Below are 17,649 nucleotides of genomic sequence, written 5' to 3'. Positions count from 1 at the left end.
GGGGTGTCACTTTCAGAGGGTGGGACTTGGAAGATGGTTAACTGATTTCATCCAGAAGTCTATTTTTTTCTTTTAAAACTCAGATATTACCCACAGTTTTTTAATTAAAAGTAAAAATAAATACATTTTATTTTATTATAATTTATTTTTACTTTTCCTTGTCTTATTGTGGTATATATGTCATATATATACTTAAAGTATTTATTTAACTAAATTTTTTACTTATTTCATTTTATTAAAAATAATATCCTTGGGTTTGTAAAATATTTGGCATAGTATCCAACACTAAGAAAATGTTTAATAAATGTTAGCTGTTACTTATCATTTCTTTCCATCTTCTATGTAAACCTCAATTTAAAAAAAAAAAAGACAGGGCAAAAGAAATTCATCCTCACTTAAACAGCCTTCTTTTTAGTAAAGCTCTCCTTTATGTCCTCTCTTTTGAGCAAAGATACTGATTGCCAGCTCCTGTAACACTTTGTTCATGTTATATGTAGCCCTTTCCATCAGGCCTGAAGCCCCTCGAAGAACGAGGCCAGGTCCCACTGGGCATCCTCAGCCCCTCAAGACTGATGTGGAGTTGGCCGGAGGAATGCACAAGCTACACGAAAGAGGTTCATGCAGATGTCAGTAAGGGATTGTCCAGTGTGGTTTCTGACCTGTAACTTATAGGTGCCAGTTTGAATAATAAAAACAAATTTTAAAAAATGACACAGCAGGAAAGCGCTCATTGTGTTTATTTCAAACGCAGTAGATTTTCAAGAAATATTCTGACTTTTACCATTTTATAAACCATACCATATAAAATGCTTCAACTTCATGTTTTATTGATCATTAGAAAAATTTTCCCTTTTTTATCGGTGAGTGTGTGCAGATCCTGGGGAGCAGCTGTGTGCCCCAGACCCGGCGGCGCTGCAGGCAGATCCCAGTTGGGGGTCCGCCCCAACCCCAGAGGCTCCTGCACACCCTCCCATGCCAGGGCCCTGCCCAGAGAGGAGCTGCACAGGTGTGAGGGCTTCAGCCAGAGGCCCACCATTCCATCTGTGAGTATGAGCAGAACCTGGCGAGCAGCTGTGTGACCTGAATCAGTGCGGCTTCAGGCAGATCCCAGCCTGGGATCTGCCCCATCCCAGAGGCTCAGGCACACCTGGCCAAGCCAAAGGCCAGCCCAGAATGCGGGTGCACAGGGGCGCACCAGCTTTAGCCAGAGGCTCACCATACCATCGGCCACAGCCACTGACTCCCATGAAGAAGAGCTGTACAGGCACACAAGCAATACCTAGAGGCTTGCCCAATACCATTGATATGGTGTGTGGCAACTCTAGCCAAAGCCTGTGCAGACAATAGGAACTGGGGTGCACAACCCCCAGCCAAAGCCCCCCCCAACAGCTACATAGGGGCCCCAGTGAGATGCAAACCCAGATACCATCCCAAGTGTGCTCAGGCCCCAGCTAGAAGCCCACCCAGACAACAGATCAACTCAGGGATCAAGAAGGCCACCACTCTGAACCCAGGAATTGGTGTACCAGTGAGCAGCAGAGTAAAGGCTGCTTGGTGACTTGCTGAGAATTCAAGATCATTGGGTGAGCAAAAAGTTGCCTCAACAAAGGCACAGCAGGATGCATCTGTTGAAATGAGAAGACATGTAAACAAGTCACAAAACCAGACTTCCAGATCACCTAAGGGAACCCCAAAGAGCAAAAAAATGGAATAATCTGATACTCAACCACCTGGACTCCATGCACTGGCAACAAAAGAGGACCTGGAAAAAATGAAATCAGAAATAATTTCTCAGATAACAGCAGATTGTGCCCATAGACATGATTGATTAATCATGTGCCCAGAGACATGATTAATAAATCTAGAGTGGACACAGATTAAAAAAAAATAGAGGAGCTGAGGAACATGATGGAATCCCAACATAGGAAACAAACAGAATCCATAAAACAGACAGAAACAGATTTCCAGGAGATTCAAAACTCCATTGAAAGTTTATGCAACAGAATGAGCCAATGCGAGGGTAGAATTTCAGATATTGAAGATAGGATTGCAATTAGTGACCAGGAAAAGAAAAATTTCTTTAAAATAGTAAGGGACCATGAGAAATCAATCCAGCAGCTACTAGATGATGCAAAGAAGAATAACATCAGACTTATTGGAGTCAATGAAGAAACAGGAGAGAGTGCAGGCGACATAAAAAGACTGTTCACAGGTTCAGTGCCAGTTTCACTTGACTTTCTTGCCATCTGACATTCCTCTGATAAACTATCAGAAGTATATTTTAGGTCTGACTCACTAAATACCATTTCCTCTTGGCAACAAGTAGCATTTGTATCCCCAAATTCTCCCGTCATCACGTGGTTCATTGAAACGTGGAAAGTGCTCTAAAAACTCTTCAAAAGTGACGTCACTCATTAAATCTTGAGTAGCAGTAATGAGGAGTGGAGTGGTGCCACTGGCTGCACCAAAGTCACCAAAATCATTCTCATTGGTATCAAAGTCATTATTGCTGTCACCATTTTTTACACTTACAGAATCATCCAAAACATTTTCTTCTGTGGGATCAGTGCTTAGGATTTGGGAGTTAGTAAACTTTCTTTCTTCTTTGGAAGGATCAGTTTCATCATCATCAGAAGTTTTAATAGAATCCATGAATAGGTCAGCACATTTAGCACAAAATAAATCAAGTTCCTCCTTAGTTCTACACTGTTCTCTCCTAATGGCTTCTGAATCATCAGCTGAGTCTACCAAACTCCACGGCTTTGATTGCAGAGTTGGAAGGCCGTGTTTTTCAACACTGAAACCTCTGTTAAATACTGTGCTTATTCCTGAAACACAAGTATCCTCTCCATCAGTATCTCCTTTATCAAAAAGCTTCTACTGGAAGACACTTCTTTTATAGAATTAACTTCAATGAGTCTCTGTTAATGTTGTTGTTTTCCTGAATAGTTAGTGTATCTCTATCATTTAAAACTGCACAGCCTATTTCTTCTAGTTGTATCCTTTCCTTTTTGGAAAATGTAGCAAAATCTGCAAATCCTTCAGCAGGACTAGGCGCAGAGTCTAAGTTATACTCAGTGCTAAGAGTGCTAAGAGGTTTCTGTCCCTTTGTGTCAGCTACACTGACCAGATCATCTGTTTCCTGTGGATTTACAGTTTCCAACCCTGTAAACCCATTTGTTAGAACTTCTGGACAAGGAGGTTTTTCACCATTGCAGCTCTCTGTTTGTTTTGATGAACTGTGTTCATATCAGTTCTAAAATTTTCTAGAGAAAATCTTTCAGATGTTCCAACATTCTGTTTCTGCTCTACTACTTTATTTAAATCTCCTGGATTTTCCATGTCATCGATGGAAGTATCTAAAGTTTTAGATGAAATTATTTCTCTGCTGGTGGTTGAAAGTAAAACGTCAGACTGTCCTTTCACAGGAGTAGAAAGTTCAGCAGTGATGTCCTTATCATTACCATTTTTCATGGACTTAAAACTTGTAAGGGTATCTACATTTTCTGAAAAATCATGAATTGGCATAAAATGATTTGAAGGTATAAACTCTTTCTTGGGACGAGTAAAATCTGGTGTATCAAAATCAATGAACCCCATGCCAGAAGAGCTAAATTCTGAAAATCCTCCAAATTCCCCAAATTCTTCATCATCATCATCATCATCATCATCATCATCATCATCATCATCTTCTGCTCCATTATCTAGTGATGGTGGGGATGAAGAGTACATTCAAATTATGTCTGGCTCTATTTTTCAGTTGCTTTCAAATAATTAATTTATACCTGGCTCATCCGGGCCCTCTGGGTTGGGCATGGCTCAGGGTCCGGGAAGAAACTGGCTCCTCAGGTAAGGACCGGCTATTCTGAGGTGGTGAGAGTAGAAGGCAGGCTACTCCCGGCCCTGTCAGGGAAGCAGTGTCATGGATGCCCACTCACAGTTTCAGCGCTGCAGTGGGACCCCCACCCCACTACCCTTCGATGGCAGCAGCCTCCATCTCCTCCTCAGCAGAGACGCCCTGCTCATTTTATACACTTCCCCATCATGCAACAGGGAACACTGCCTGTTTCAAAACTGAAAAATGGGCAAGACAGTGAGTTTGGAGATTTTGATTCTCTGCCAAATATTCAAGATGAATACAATGCTTTTCAAGACTGATGATTTTGTGGACTTCAGTTCAGCTGGTCCTAGCCAAGTTGTAGATTGGAATTCTTTTGAGGATGAACAAAAAGATGATTGTTCTGGGGCTGCTTTTGGAGACCAAGAGGCTACTGAAGTTCATCATCAAAAGGAAGTCTGGCAGTCACATAATACAGATGAAAATATTGAGACTTTGGGAACCCCCAAAATGCACAGTGTCCCTTTAGCAACTTCCAGAGGATAAGTTCCTAGTGGTCATTTATAAGGAATCAGCCACTGCAGTTCAGACAGCTTTATTAAACCACCTGGAGTGAATTTTCAAAGGATGTTTTCCTTCCATATCTGTCCCTGATGCTGAAGAGGAAGTTACTTCCCTGAAGCACTTGCTGGAGACAAGCACTTTGCCAATAAAAACAAGAGAGGCCTTAGCTGAAAGTGAGGAACTGCTGGATGTGTGGAGCGAACTGCAAGATATCCGTGATCCACATGGCTTGAGATAGGAGTGGGGCAGTTCCCATAGCAATAAGCAGCTTTTGTGTTCCTTAGGAATAGACACAAAACATTCTCTTCACAGGCAATAAAAAGCAGCCTGTTATGGTGCCCATGTATGCTGCAGGATTGGGTATGTTAGAGCCACCAAGGAACCATTGAAACCACTATCTGTGTAGAAAAAATTGCTTCCATTGGTCAGACAACCACCATGACAGCAGAGATGAACACATGCACATCTGATCAATTCCAAGAGTCTCTACCACCCATCCAGTTTGACTGGAGTAGCAGTGGCCTTACTAACACTTTAGATGGTGTGGCTCCAGAATTGTATGAGTTAACAACCTCTAAGCTGGAAATCTCCACCTCAGGCCTCACAGTAACTGATGCATTTGCGAGACACATGTCCACAGTAGAGAAAATGAGCACATCTACCAGGAAACCAAAAAGAGAAGAACACTTGAGTGAAGAAGCTATCAAGGTGATCTCCAGCCTTCCTGACTTCACGTTCATGCATGGCAAGGCGTTGATGTTCCCAGCCACAATAGCACCTTCCACAAGCTCCCAAGGACACGCAGATTGTTACCTGCTGTGAACTGGAGGGTTGCAATGCTTTGCCTCTCCTCCATCCCTTCCCTACCATCAAAAGCATATATCTGCTCTTAATTAAAAAAAAAAATTCAAGTTCAGCTGATTTGTTGGTCAGCTGCACTAGAAAGGTATACATGGTAATGTATACTTATTTACATACTGAAGTCCTAAATTTATATTAGAAAAAATGTAAATAAATGGGGGTGAACATTTTTGAAGATTTATTCTTTTTGTGTTGCTGGGGTGTATACACTTATGTTCTTGTGAAATACACTAGTGGAGTCCTCCTTATAAAACTTCTGAAATAAAAAATGAAAATTAAAATCTCAAATATTCACTGTCCATGAAATCCCCTTCAATCTTTTCAGATTGCATTGAATGCCCTCTTAATTTTTCATATCCAATATTTATTTACTTTTGCTGTCATAAATAAGCTCCAGAGTCCCTGTTTGATTTTTAAAAAATTTTATGTGTGATGATTTGTTTCAGATCTGGAATTTGTTAGTAATTTTGGGCTCTGTTTTACTCTTTTCAATCTGGCATATAGCTATCTGAACTTTTGCAAGGTATCTCATTGATTATTCTTTTGTTATAGGGCATAGATCATTGTTGGAACTTCATTGGAGGGATTTAAAGAGATTGTGTCTGCTTTTACATCAATTTGATTTAGAGAAGGACCAAATTATATGACTTCCTTACAATGAAATTGTTACTGATTTTTTGTCCTTGTTGTTCTGTCACACCACTAGTTTCTGAGGATTTCGCACAGTGTAAAATGACATAATGATAGATTGGTACGGTTTAGGCTGTACAAACAATAAAAGCTATGGGATTTAAATGTTTGGGGAAATTCCTATGGAAAAAGAGAGACAAGTAGAAGAACCTCTAACAAGGGTAATGTGCAAGCCCAAGATCTTTTAAGATTTCAGTTTGTAAATTTCCTTTTAGCTTACACAAAAATGAAATAATTTAAAAGAAAAAGAAAAAAAAGACCTGTTCACAGAGGTAAGGGCAGAAAACTGCCCAAATCGGAGAAAAGAACTTGACATAGAGATAAATGAGGCATATAGGACTCCAACAAGCCATGATAAAAAAAAAAACTACACATAGATATATAATAGTTAAGATTCCAGAAACCCAACAGAAGAACAAAATTCTAAAAGCAGTTAGAGAAAAGAAACAAATCGCATACAAAGAAAAGCCCATCAGAATCACAACAGATTTCTCAACACAAACCTACAAGGCAAGAAGAGCTTGGAGTGATATATTTCAAGACCTAAAGGAGAACAACTTCCAAAACAGAATGATGTACCCTCCAAAACTACCTTTCAAAATTGATGGAGAAGTAAGAAACTTCCATGACAAAGAGGAGTTTAGGAACCTCATGAATATCAAACCAGCTCTCCAAAACATTTAAAAAATTATCCTAGGAAAAGACAATGAGAATGACAACCCCAGGAAGCCAAGTAGAATGAATCCATTCAGCACAACAAGAAATTAAACACAAATGGGGAGAATACAACAAAAAGAAAAAGTTATGACAAGGATAAGTCAATGCATATCAATTATAACCATCAATGTTAATGGTATCAACTCACCAATCAAAAGAAACAGACTGGCAGAATGGATCAAGAAGCAAGATCCAACAATATGCTGCATACAAGAAACACACTTAATTCAAAAAGAAACTCATGGACTCCAAGTTAAAGGGTGGAAAACAATACTCCATGTGACAGGAACCCAAAAAAAGGCAGAAGTAGCTATCCTCTTTGCAGATAAAGTGAATTTCAAACCAACACTGATTAAGAGAGACAAAGAAGGACATTACATGCTTGTAAAGGGAACAACCCAAGAGAAAGAGATGACAATCAAAACTATATATGCACTGAACACTAGAGTGCACAACTATATAAAACAAATACTAATGGACATGAAAAATCAAATAATACATTGTAGTGGGAGACCTCAATACCACACTGTCACAAATAGATCAACTAGACAAAAAATAAGGAACAAAATATAAGAATTCAATCAAACTCTTGAACAAATAAACTTAACAGATGCTGACAGAGGGCTTCACCCTACAAAATCAGAATACACATTCTTTTGGGCTGCACAGGGGTCATTCTCCAAAATAGACCACATGCTCACTCATAGAACATGTTTAAGTAAGTGTAAAGGAATTGAAGTTATCCCCTGTATATCATCAGACCATAGTGTGATGAAATTGGAGATCAATAGCAAAAGAAACTGTAAGAATTTTATAAACACATTGAAATTGAACAAAACACTTCTGAATAACCAATGGGTCACAGAGGAAATTAAACAAGAAATCAGACAGTTCCTACAATTATATGACAATGCCAATACAACATATCAGAGGGCTGAGGAATTAGCTCAGTGGTGCTGCCACCTGCCTCAAAAGCACAAGGTCTTGATTTTGATCCCCAGTACCAAAACAAAAACAAAAACAATTCATATAGAAATCTATGGGACATAATGAAAGTAGTCTTATGAGGGAAATTTAGAGCAGTGAATACTCACATTAGGAAAACAGAGCGAGCCCAATTACACAACCTGATGATGACTCTCAAGCTTCTAGAAAAAGAAGAGCAGGACAAACCCAAAGAATATATAAGTGAGGAAACTATAAAGATCAGGGCAGAAATCAATGCAATGGAGACTAAGAGAACAAGACAAAAAAAATCAATGAAGCCAAGAGTTGGTTCTGTGAAAGAATAAACAATACTGACAAACCCTTAGCCAACTTTATCAAAAAAAGGAAAGAAGAGGCCCAAATCCATGCAATTAGGAATGAAAAGGGTGAAATTACAACAGACCCAGCAGAAATTCAGAGGATCATCAATACCTACCTTTGAGAATCTATACACTAATAAGATGGAAAACACAGAAAAAATGGACAGATTCCAAGATATGTGTGAATTAACAAAGTTGAATGAAGATGACCTAAAAATTGTAAACGACTCAATATCAACCAATGAAATTGAAAATGTAATTAAAAACTCACCAACCAAGAAAAGCCCGAGTCCTGATGTCTTCACTCCTGAATTCTCCAAGACATTTAGAGAGGAACTACTGCCACTAGTCTTTAAACTCATCAATGGAATTGAAAGGGAAGCAATACTCCCAAATTCATTCCTGAAAGCAAGCATCATCTTGATCCCCAAAGCAGAGAAAGATGCTTTTGAAACAGAGAACTATAGGCCAATATCACTAATGAACATAGATGCAAAAATCCTTAATAAGATACTGGAAAAGAGAATAGAGAAGATCATCAAGAAGATCATACACCCTGACTGAGAGGGATTCATCCCAGGAATGCAGGGATGGTTCAACATATGCAAATCAATCAATGTAATACACTGTATCAACAGAGCCAAGGACAAAAACCATATGATCATCTCAATAGATGCAGAAAAAGCATTTGACAGAATCCAACATGGATTTATGCTAAAAACCCTAAAAAAAATGGAATAGATGGCCTCTACCTCAATCTGATAAAAGCCATCTATGAAAAACCAACAGCCAATATCATACTAAATGGTCAAAAACTAAAATCCTTCACACTAAAATCAAGAACAAGACAAGGATGTCCACTATCACCACTCCTGTTCAATGTAGATTTGGAAACATTACCCATAGCAATTAGACAAGAGAAAGGAAAAAAAAAGGGATAAAGATAGGATAGGAAAAAGTTATATTGTCATTAATTGAAGATGACATGATAGTCTATATAGAAGACCCCAAGAACTCCACCAAAAGTCTTCTAGACTTAATAACCAAATTCAGTAGAGTACGTGGATACAAGGTCAACACACAAAAATCAATAGCTTTTCTGTACACAGAAAACAGACTCACTGAGAGACAAATGGGGCAATAAATTCCTTTCACAATCACATGCATAAAACTGAAATACCTAGGAATCAACCTAATGAAAGAAATCAGAGACCTCTTCTCTGAAAACTATAGCACCCTGAAAACAGAGATTGAAGATGATATCAGAAAATAGAAAGGTATCCCTTGGTCCTGGGTAGAAAGAATCAACATAGTGAAAATAGCCATACTTCCAAAACTGCTATATAAATTCAGTGCATTCCCAATTGAAATACCACCAGCATACTTCATGGACCTTGAGAAAACAATCAAAAAATTCATTTGGAACAAGAAGAAGCCTAGAATACCAAAAGCAATTCTAGGCAACAGAGATATGGTAGGGAGTATCACAACCCCCAACTGGAATCTATACTACAAAGGTACTGTGATAAAAACAGCATAGTACTGGCAAAGAAACAGACCTGAGGACCATTTTAACACATTAGAAGATTCAGAAACAACTCCAGACATATTCAGCCACCTCATTTTTGACAAAGGAGCCAAACACTGTCATTGGAGGAAAGGTAGCCTCTTTAATAAATGGTGCTGGAAAAATTGGGTTTCAACTTGCCAAAGATTAAAGCTAGAACTATGTCTCTCACCATGCACTCAACTAAATCAAAATGAATTAAAGATCTAAATATTAAAACAGAACCACTAAACTGGCTGGAAGAGAGGTTAGGTAGAACTGTTGAAGCTATTGGTGTAGGAAAAGATTTTATGAACAAAAGCTCAGTTGTCCATGAACTAGGACAAACAATCAACAAGTGGGATCTCTTCTTACAAGAAACCTTCACCGCAAGGGGTACCACCAACAGTGGTTCACAACCCACAGTGAGACAACAAACAATGTGGGAAAAAATTTCCACCAACTGTCTCTCAGCAAAGGTCTATTATCTAGAATATATAAAGCACTTAAAAAAAATCAGACCTCTCAAATTTAAAGACCCAATCCAAAAATGGGCATCTGAAATGCATAGACATTTCTCAGACAAAGAAGTAGAAATAGCAAATAAACATATGAAAAAATGTTCAGGCAGAGAAGTTCAGCTGGTCCCAGCACCCAGAAGGAAGCTTCACGCCTCCATCTCAGGCTCCTAGGGCAGAGGAGCTCAGCTGGTCCCAGCACTCGGAAGGAAGCTCTCGCGCTGCCATCCCAATAGGGGAGAGAAGGTGAGCTGTGTGGGTGCCAGAAGCACCCCCCACCCCGTGGAAATGAGAAGACACATAAACAAGTCTTAAAAACAGACTTCTGGATCTCCTACAGCAACCCCAAAGGGAAACGAGAGGGAACACTCTGATACTCAACCACCTGGACTCTCTGAACTGGCAACAAAACAGGATCTGGGAAAAATGAAATCAGAAATAATTACACAGATAACAGCAAAGATTTTGCTCATGGTGCAAGACATCATTAATAAATCTAGAGAGGACACAGATAAAAAAATAGAGGATCTGAGGAACATGATGGAATCCCAACATAGGAAACAAATGGAATCCATAAAACAGATACAAACAGATTTCCAAGAGATTAAAAACTCCATCGAAAGTCTGCACAGCATAATGAACCAATGTGAGGATAGAATTTCAGATATAGAAGATAAGATTGCAATTAGTGACCAGGAAAAGAAAAAATGCTTTAAAATTGTAAGGGAATATGAGAAATCAATCCAGCAGCTGCTAGACAATGCAAAGAAGAATACCATAAGACTGATTGGAGTCAATGAAGAAAGAGGAGAGAGTCCAGATGACATAAAAAAACTGTTCACAGAAGTGATGGCAGAAAAGTTCCCAAGGAGGGGAAAAGAAATTGACATACAGATAACTGAGGCATATAGGACTCCAGCTAGCCTTAATCAAAAAACATCTACACATAGGCATATAATAGTTAGGATTCCAGAAATCCAACAGAAGAACAAAATTCTACAAGCAGTGAGAGAAAAGAAACAAATCACATACAAAGGAAAGTCCATCAGAGTCACAGCAGACTTCTCAATGCAAACCCTCAAGGTAAGAAGAGCTTGGAGTGATGTATTTCAAAGCCCTAAAGGAAAACAGCCTCCAACCCAGATTGATGTACCCTGCAAAACTATCTTTCAAAATTGATGGAGAAATAAGATACTTTCATGATAAAGAGAACCTTAGGAACTTCGTGAATACCAAACCAACACTCCAAGAAATTTTAGACAATACCCTAGGAAAAGACAATGAGGATCACAACCCCAGGAAACCCAGCAGAATGAATCCATTGGGCGTGACAAATTAAATGCACAGGGGGAGAATCCAACAAAAAGAAAATTCATGACAAGGATTTTAAAACTTTTAACTTTATCTCCCTAATGAGAGTATAATTCAATCTTATTATTGTACTGATTAGTATTTTTCTGATTCTAGAGTTGCACACCATTCCTTGTGCTATACTGGCTATTTATCATCTTCTTATGTCTACATTTTAATTGGGTTGTCTATTAATGAGCTCTAAGAATTCTTTATATATTCTGGTCATAGGTTATATGCATTGTAAATATGGTCTGTTTAAGGACTACTTTTCATTTTAATGATTTCATTTAAAGTTCTAAATTTTGATGGAATCTCATTTATCAATTTTTTTTCTTTTATACATCATGTTTTTTATATCCTAGATAGTTCTTGCCTACCCTGAATTCATAAATATTTTCCCTTATAATTTCTTCTTAAAGTTTTATACTTTTAGGCTTTCTTATTTAGGTTCATAGATCCCTTCAAGTTATTTTCATGTATGGAAAAAAAGGTTGAGGTTAAATTTTTATATATGGATACCAGGTGTTCTAGTGCCATTTGCTGTAAACACTATCTCTTCCTCGGCTCTTGAATTGAGTTTATATTCTATAAAATGCTAATGTTAAATAATCTTTCAAAACTCAGTGAACCATACATGTGTGGTTCTATTTCTAGATTCTCTGTTTTATTCCAATGATCTATATGTCTTTCCTTACACCAACACTGCCTTGATTACTGTAGCTTTAGAAGAAGTTTTTTTTTTTGGTACCAGGGATCAAACTCGGGTCCTTGCACTTTCGAGACAGGAAGCAGAACCACTGAGCTAAATACCCGGCCTGAAGAAGTCTTAAAATTAGGTACTAAACATCTTCCAACACTGTCTTTGTTTTTGTTTTTAACTTTTCTAGGTCCTTCATACTCCTTCATAACTTTTAAATTTCAATATCCAATTCTTTATTCAAGTATACACAGACCTGAATTTTTATATATACCTTGTGTTTTCTAATCCTGCTAAATTCAAGAACAAGTTCTAGGGCCTCCTAGAGATTTCTTAGTATTTTCTCTGTAGATAATCATTTCATCTACATATAAAGATTTTGCTTCTACCTTACCAATCCTATCCTAGTTGTGTCATTTTATTGCCAGACTATTTTGGTGGGGCCTAGGTTTCAAAGTTTAATGGACAGATAAAGAGTAAGCATATCTGCCCTGGTTCCCCACCTTAAGGAGAAAGCATTGTATCTTCTCCATTCATATAAGGCATTCTCCCTGGAAGTTTGGAGTACATGTCTTTAATCTGTTGAGAAGTTTGTGTTCTACTTCTAGTCTCCTTATAGCTTTTACCATGAACAGCTGTAGAATTTAGTCCAGTATTTTTTCTCCAACTAGTGACAGGATCATATGGCTTTTTCCTTTCCTCTGTTAAAATGATGACTTTTGGTGGTGAATCTTCCAACGCTGAACCAACAATACTGCCATCCCTATAATAAAACCACTTTCTACATACTGCTAGATCTGACTTCTAAGAGTTTGTTCTGTTAAACAAATTTCTATCTATATTCATACTTTTTTCTTCTATTGTCTTTATCCAGTTTTAGGATTAGCACAATGTTGAGTTCCTAAAATGAGTGGAGAAGTGTTCCTTCTTTTATCTGCTTTAAATGTTTGATATAATTTATCAGTTAAAATGTTTATAAGCCTGCTGTTGTCATATAGGTAGGTTTTGAAGCTAGGAATATACTTTCTTTAATAGGTGTTATTCAAATTTTATATTTCCTCCAGAGTTAGTTTCATTAATTTGTCTTCCAAGTTACTTCTTAGGAGTTGTCAAATTTATTTCAAAAAGGATTTTTGTAATATGCTTTCTATATCCTTTTAAATTCTGTAAAATCTGTGGTAATGTCTCCTAGATCTTAATATTGTAATTTAAAAAATGTAAAACTGATATTATGTAACAGGAAGAAAAGGTCTAAAAGAGCAGGGGAATTGGGAGGGGTAGCGGAAGGGAAAAAAGGGAAAGGAAAAAATATGAGAAGAGGAGAAAAATGGAAACAAGGTCTTTGCAAATAGGGAAGGGTGGAGGGGGTGAAGGTAGGGCAAGGGAAGGGGAAAAAACTAAGAACCAAGAGACTCATGTAATGGTACAAGATTCCAGTGATGAATGTAACTGTATTTTATACCTAAAATGTACCAATAAAATTAATGGGGAAAAAAATTTTAAAAATTAAAAAAAGAAAAAAAGAGAAAAAGAAAAAATGTTCAACATCATTGGTCATTCTAGAGATGCAAATGAAAACAATGGTGAGATTCTACCTTACCATAGAAAGAATGACTGCCATCATGAAATCAATGGATAACAAATGCTGATGGGGATGTGGGGAAAGAGGAACCCTGCTCCGTTGCTGGTGGGAGTGTCGATTGGTGCAACCAATATCAAAATCAAAATGGGGATACCTCAAAAAATTAGGACTGAAAGTACCATTTGACCCAACTATTCCCCTGCTGGGTATCTTCCCCAAAGAATTAAAAGAATCATAGCACAGTGATATATATACACCCGTGTTCATAGCAGCACAATTCGTGACAGCTAAAACTTGCAAACAATCCAGTTGTCCATCAACTGGAGACTGGATAAAGGAAATTTGTCTTTTTTTTATAAATTAGAGTATTATTAAGCCATAAAGAATGAGAAACTAGACATAGCTAAATGAATGCACATTGAGGCGATACTCTTAAGTGAAATAAATAGGACACACGTGTGTACATGCTGAATAGTTTCTCTAGTGTGAGAAACTGAAAGTTTAGATAAGGACTAAAAGGTATAATAGATAATGTGAAATAAGAAAAGGTACAAAGGGGAAGGGGAATTGGGATGGTTAGGGGAAAAGAAAGAAGGGAATGGAATTAATATGAGAAAAAGAAAAAAATGGAAACAAAGTCTTTGTAGATAGGGAAGGGTGGAGGGTTTGAAGGGAGGGCAGGGGAAGGGGGAAAATATGAGAACCAAGATGGATTATGTTAAGGTGCAACTTTCCAATGATGAATGTCATTATATTGTATTCCTTAAAATTAATTTAATAAAGAATATTGTCCCTTTTAATCACTCAGTAATAATAATTTTCTCAATCATCCAGGCAACCATGAAGAAAATAGATGTTTAATAATTGTTTGGCTAATACCAGGATGATTTTGGTGTTCAAAATTCAAGTCAAGGGATCACAAGTATCAGGAAATTGTCAAGATTTCCTTCTACCTGCCTCCTGGATTGGCAGCTCCTCCCCAGTTGATGAGGCAGGGTTATACAGTCCCTCTCTCTTCACCATGGGAAGATTTACGGGATTTGGTTGATGACTCAGTTTAACTCCACAAAGAACCTTGATTCACCAGCACAGCATGCAGGGAATGCACAGTTTATACATGCAAGGAGGAAGCCAAGATTGATTTTCCTTGGGTACTAAATCTGAAGATCTGACTCCTGTGATAACCCCAGCCTGCCAGGATTGCTGTGTGCTGTTCTGTGATCTTTCTAATGTGAAAGATGAGGTCCAGGGCAGCACCTAGTAACCTCAAAGGGGCACCTGGACATAGTTGGACTGCTTCCTCAGGAGGTCTGCTGTTGTGAAGGGAAGGACTACCCTGACAGTGTACCACACATGGGCTTCACTGCACACGTTATTATCACTGTCACTTAGGGGACAGATCTGATTGACAACATGTGGTCACTGAAACACAGAGGTGGTAACCCTTAGGAGAACAAGAACTCCTCTCATGACCTTTAATTACACAAATCAAGCAAACTGAAACCAGCTCCTCTCTGGTTTCTTGAGATTCCTGTGGCTTACAAGGCCAAAAAAGCACTTCTTCTATAAAAGCCACCAATGCACTACTTAATGTGCATTATTTGCACTGATAAACAATGTTTGTATCAATCAAATTATAAAATAGAATACTAACAATGACCTAGGTGCTCAGTGTCACTTATAATCACAACCGCAAAATACAATCATGGTCCTAGGCCTCAGCGTGAAGCCAATGGCCTCAAATCCATCTCAGTTCACCAGTGGCCTGGTGAACACTGGTTCCCAGGAACCTGTACTTTTGATATTAGAATCAGCCTGCAGTTCCTCATTATTCATACCAGCTGAGGGGTGAGATATGACACATCAACATATCTACCCCACTCTATTTGGAGAGCAACCAACACCCCCTGCTACAGTTTGCATATGTCCCCAAAAGTTCATGTGTTAGAAATATAATCTTCAGTACTACAGTGTTAAGAAGTGGGGTTTAGTAAGAAATAATTAGATCTGGGTTAATGTCATTGGGAAGTATGTTGGTGATTCGAAGAGTAATTTCTCTATGAAATCAATTTCAGTCTTCCTGTGTTTTTCACTTGCTCTCTCACCATGTAATATCTTCTGCCATGTTAGAACACAGCAAGAAGGCACTTACCAGTTATGCCTCCTGGATCTCAGACTTCTCAGACTAAGGAAGATTAGGATATAATCTTTATAAATTACTCAGTCTGGGATATTTTGTAGTAGTAAAGTAAAATAGGCTAAGACATCATAGTACCACATTTTACCCCATCTCGCCCCTCAGGGACTCCTAGGTAGGAGTGAGGTTTCATTTACAATTGTCTTATGCCCGCTCTCAGAACTTGTGAAAAATTAACCCTAAGGCCTTCCAAAAATTTATTTTTTCTTTTCTTACTGGAATGAGAACTTTGTTGAAATTATTTCTACCTTCCCCTCACACTCTCTGAATAGAGGGCACTGACTGTCAAATGGTGATTTGTGATCCAGGAAAAGAGATCCATAGTTTCCTAGTTTATGGCATTATGATGTTTGAAAAAAATTACCTGTAAATGTGTTGGCCTTTCCTGCCTACATGAGGGTTTTGAATTTTAGCAGTCATTATTAAAAATCAGAAGATGTCACATAAAATCAATTTATGATTTCCTTTGGAAATACTGAATATTTGGTAACACTGGGCCTGCATTTCTGCATGGTGACAATCAGTTGGAATCCATCAAACCCTCTGCATGTTCCATGAATTCTGTAGACTACCAGGGTCTACACTATGTCCCCAGTAAAAGTTTGATTCTAAGACTAGGTATGTGGAGCTAATTAGCACCTGAACCTGATCCACTTATATTCTCGTACATTATTCATCCACATTCACATATATTATATGGATTTAGATCTGTGATCCCTGCTATATGTCATACAGTCTCCTTTTACATGTCACTTCCCCTACTGCCTATGATAGCTGGGCTGGAAATTTTAACACAGATTAGATGACAGCACCTGCACAGAATACCCTCTGGTTTGAATGCAAGGACAGGTACATGCTTGGGATTGCTTTAGTAGTCCTGTATCGCTCATCTCTTAAAAAATATATGAGAAATAGTGTAGAAAATTTTACTTCATGAAGAAGTTTGAATTGAGTTTCTAGTAGAATTGATAAGTTCCAATTAAAGTCCATGTCCTCAAAGAGCATGGCTAAATGTGTGCAAATTAAGACTCTTGAGCACAGTGAGAGGCTCTACAATTCCTCCAGATAAAAAGTGTTGCCCTAAGTTTCATTACTAAGGGATATGTGCCAGTGTAACTGGACAAGAGCAATTTCTCAAATACAGCAGGAGAATGAGCTTTGCTGGCTCCTTTCCTAGACAGTGAGTGTGTCAGAGCTCAGAGAAGCAATGTCAGTTACAACTGGTGCCATTAAACTAGTGTGATTTTTAGATAGTAGTCCAGCCCTGCCTTTAAGGGTAAATAGGATTTGAATAGGGAGGATGCACAGGGAAGTGTTTTTGGTATTGAAGCAACCATCTGAGAAAAGCAGAGAAGATTGGAGACATGGTGGCACACTAAGAAAGAGCAGTTCAGTCGGCCTGGAATGTTGCTAGGTTCTCATACTTAAGATGACTAAACTATTGAAAGGAAAACTGAGCCTACTTCCATAACTGATGTTTCAGTGGGTCTGAGTGGGGCCCCAGAACCCGCATTTTAACCACCATCACATGTGATTCTGCTGTGAAGGACGTGCACATCCTGAGAAAACTGACATCAGGTGTAGAGTGTGGGAATATGAGAGGAGGGCAGAGTGTAGAACAAGGCCAGCAAACCTATGGCACGCGTGCTGCAGCGGGCTGTTTGTACCATTGAAAGCTCTAAAAGGTTCACCATTACTGGTCTAGACCATATACAGTCCTGACTTCTGGAAAACAGTTTCCAATTTTTCTGAAGGCCACAAAGGCCTGCTTCTCCTTGA

The 17,649-nt window shown here is 38.4% G+C and overlaps 2 pseudogenes; one reads left to right on the top strand and one right to left on the bottom strand.

The window, feature by feature from the left end:
• Nucleotides 1-1,085: 1,085 nt before the first annotated feature.
• LOC101698237 (aftiphilin pseudogene) lies at nt 1,086-3,816 on the bottom strand (annotated as a pseudogene).
• Nucleotides 3,817-4,044: 228 nt separating this feature from the next.
• Nucleotides 4,045-5,224, top strand: LOC101698620 (aftiphilin pseudogene; annotated as a pseudogene).
• Nucleotides 5,225-17,649: the final 12,425 nt, after the last annotated feature.

Source organism: Heterocephalus glaber, unplaced genomic scaffold, assembly GCF_053883595.1.
Source record: "Heterocephalus glaber isolate CG9 unplaced genomic scaffold, H.glaber_assembly_v1.0 deba00001097, whole genome shotgun sequence".
NCBI lineage: Eukaryota > Metazoa > Chordata > Mammalia > Rodentia > Bathyergidae > Heterocephalus > Heterocephalus glaber.
This window is presented reverse-complemented; position numbering and strand designations above follow the sequence as displayed.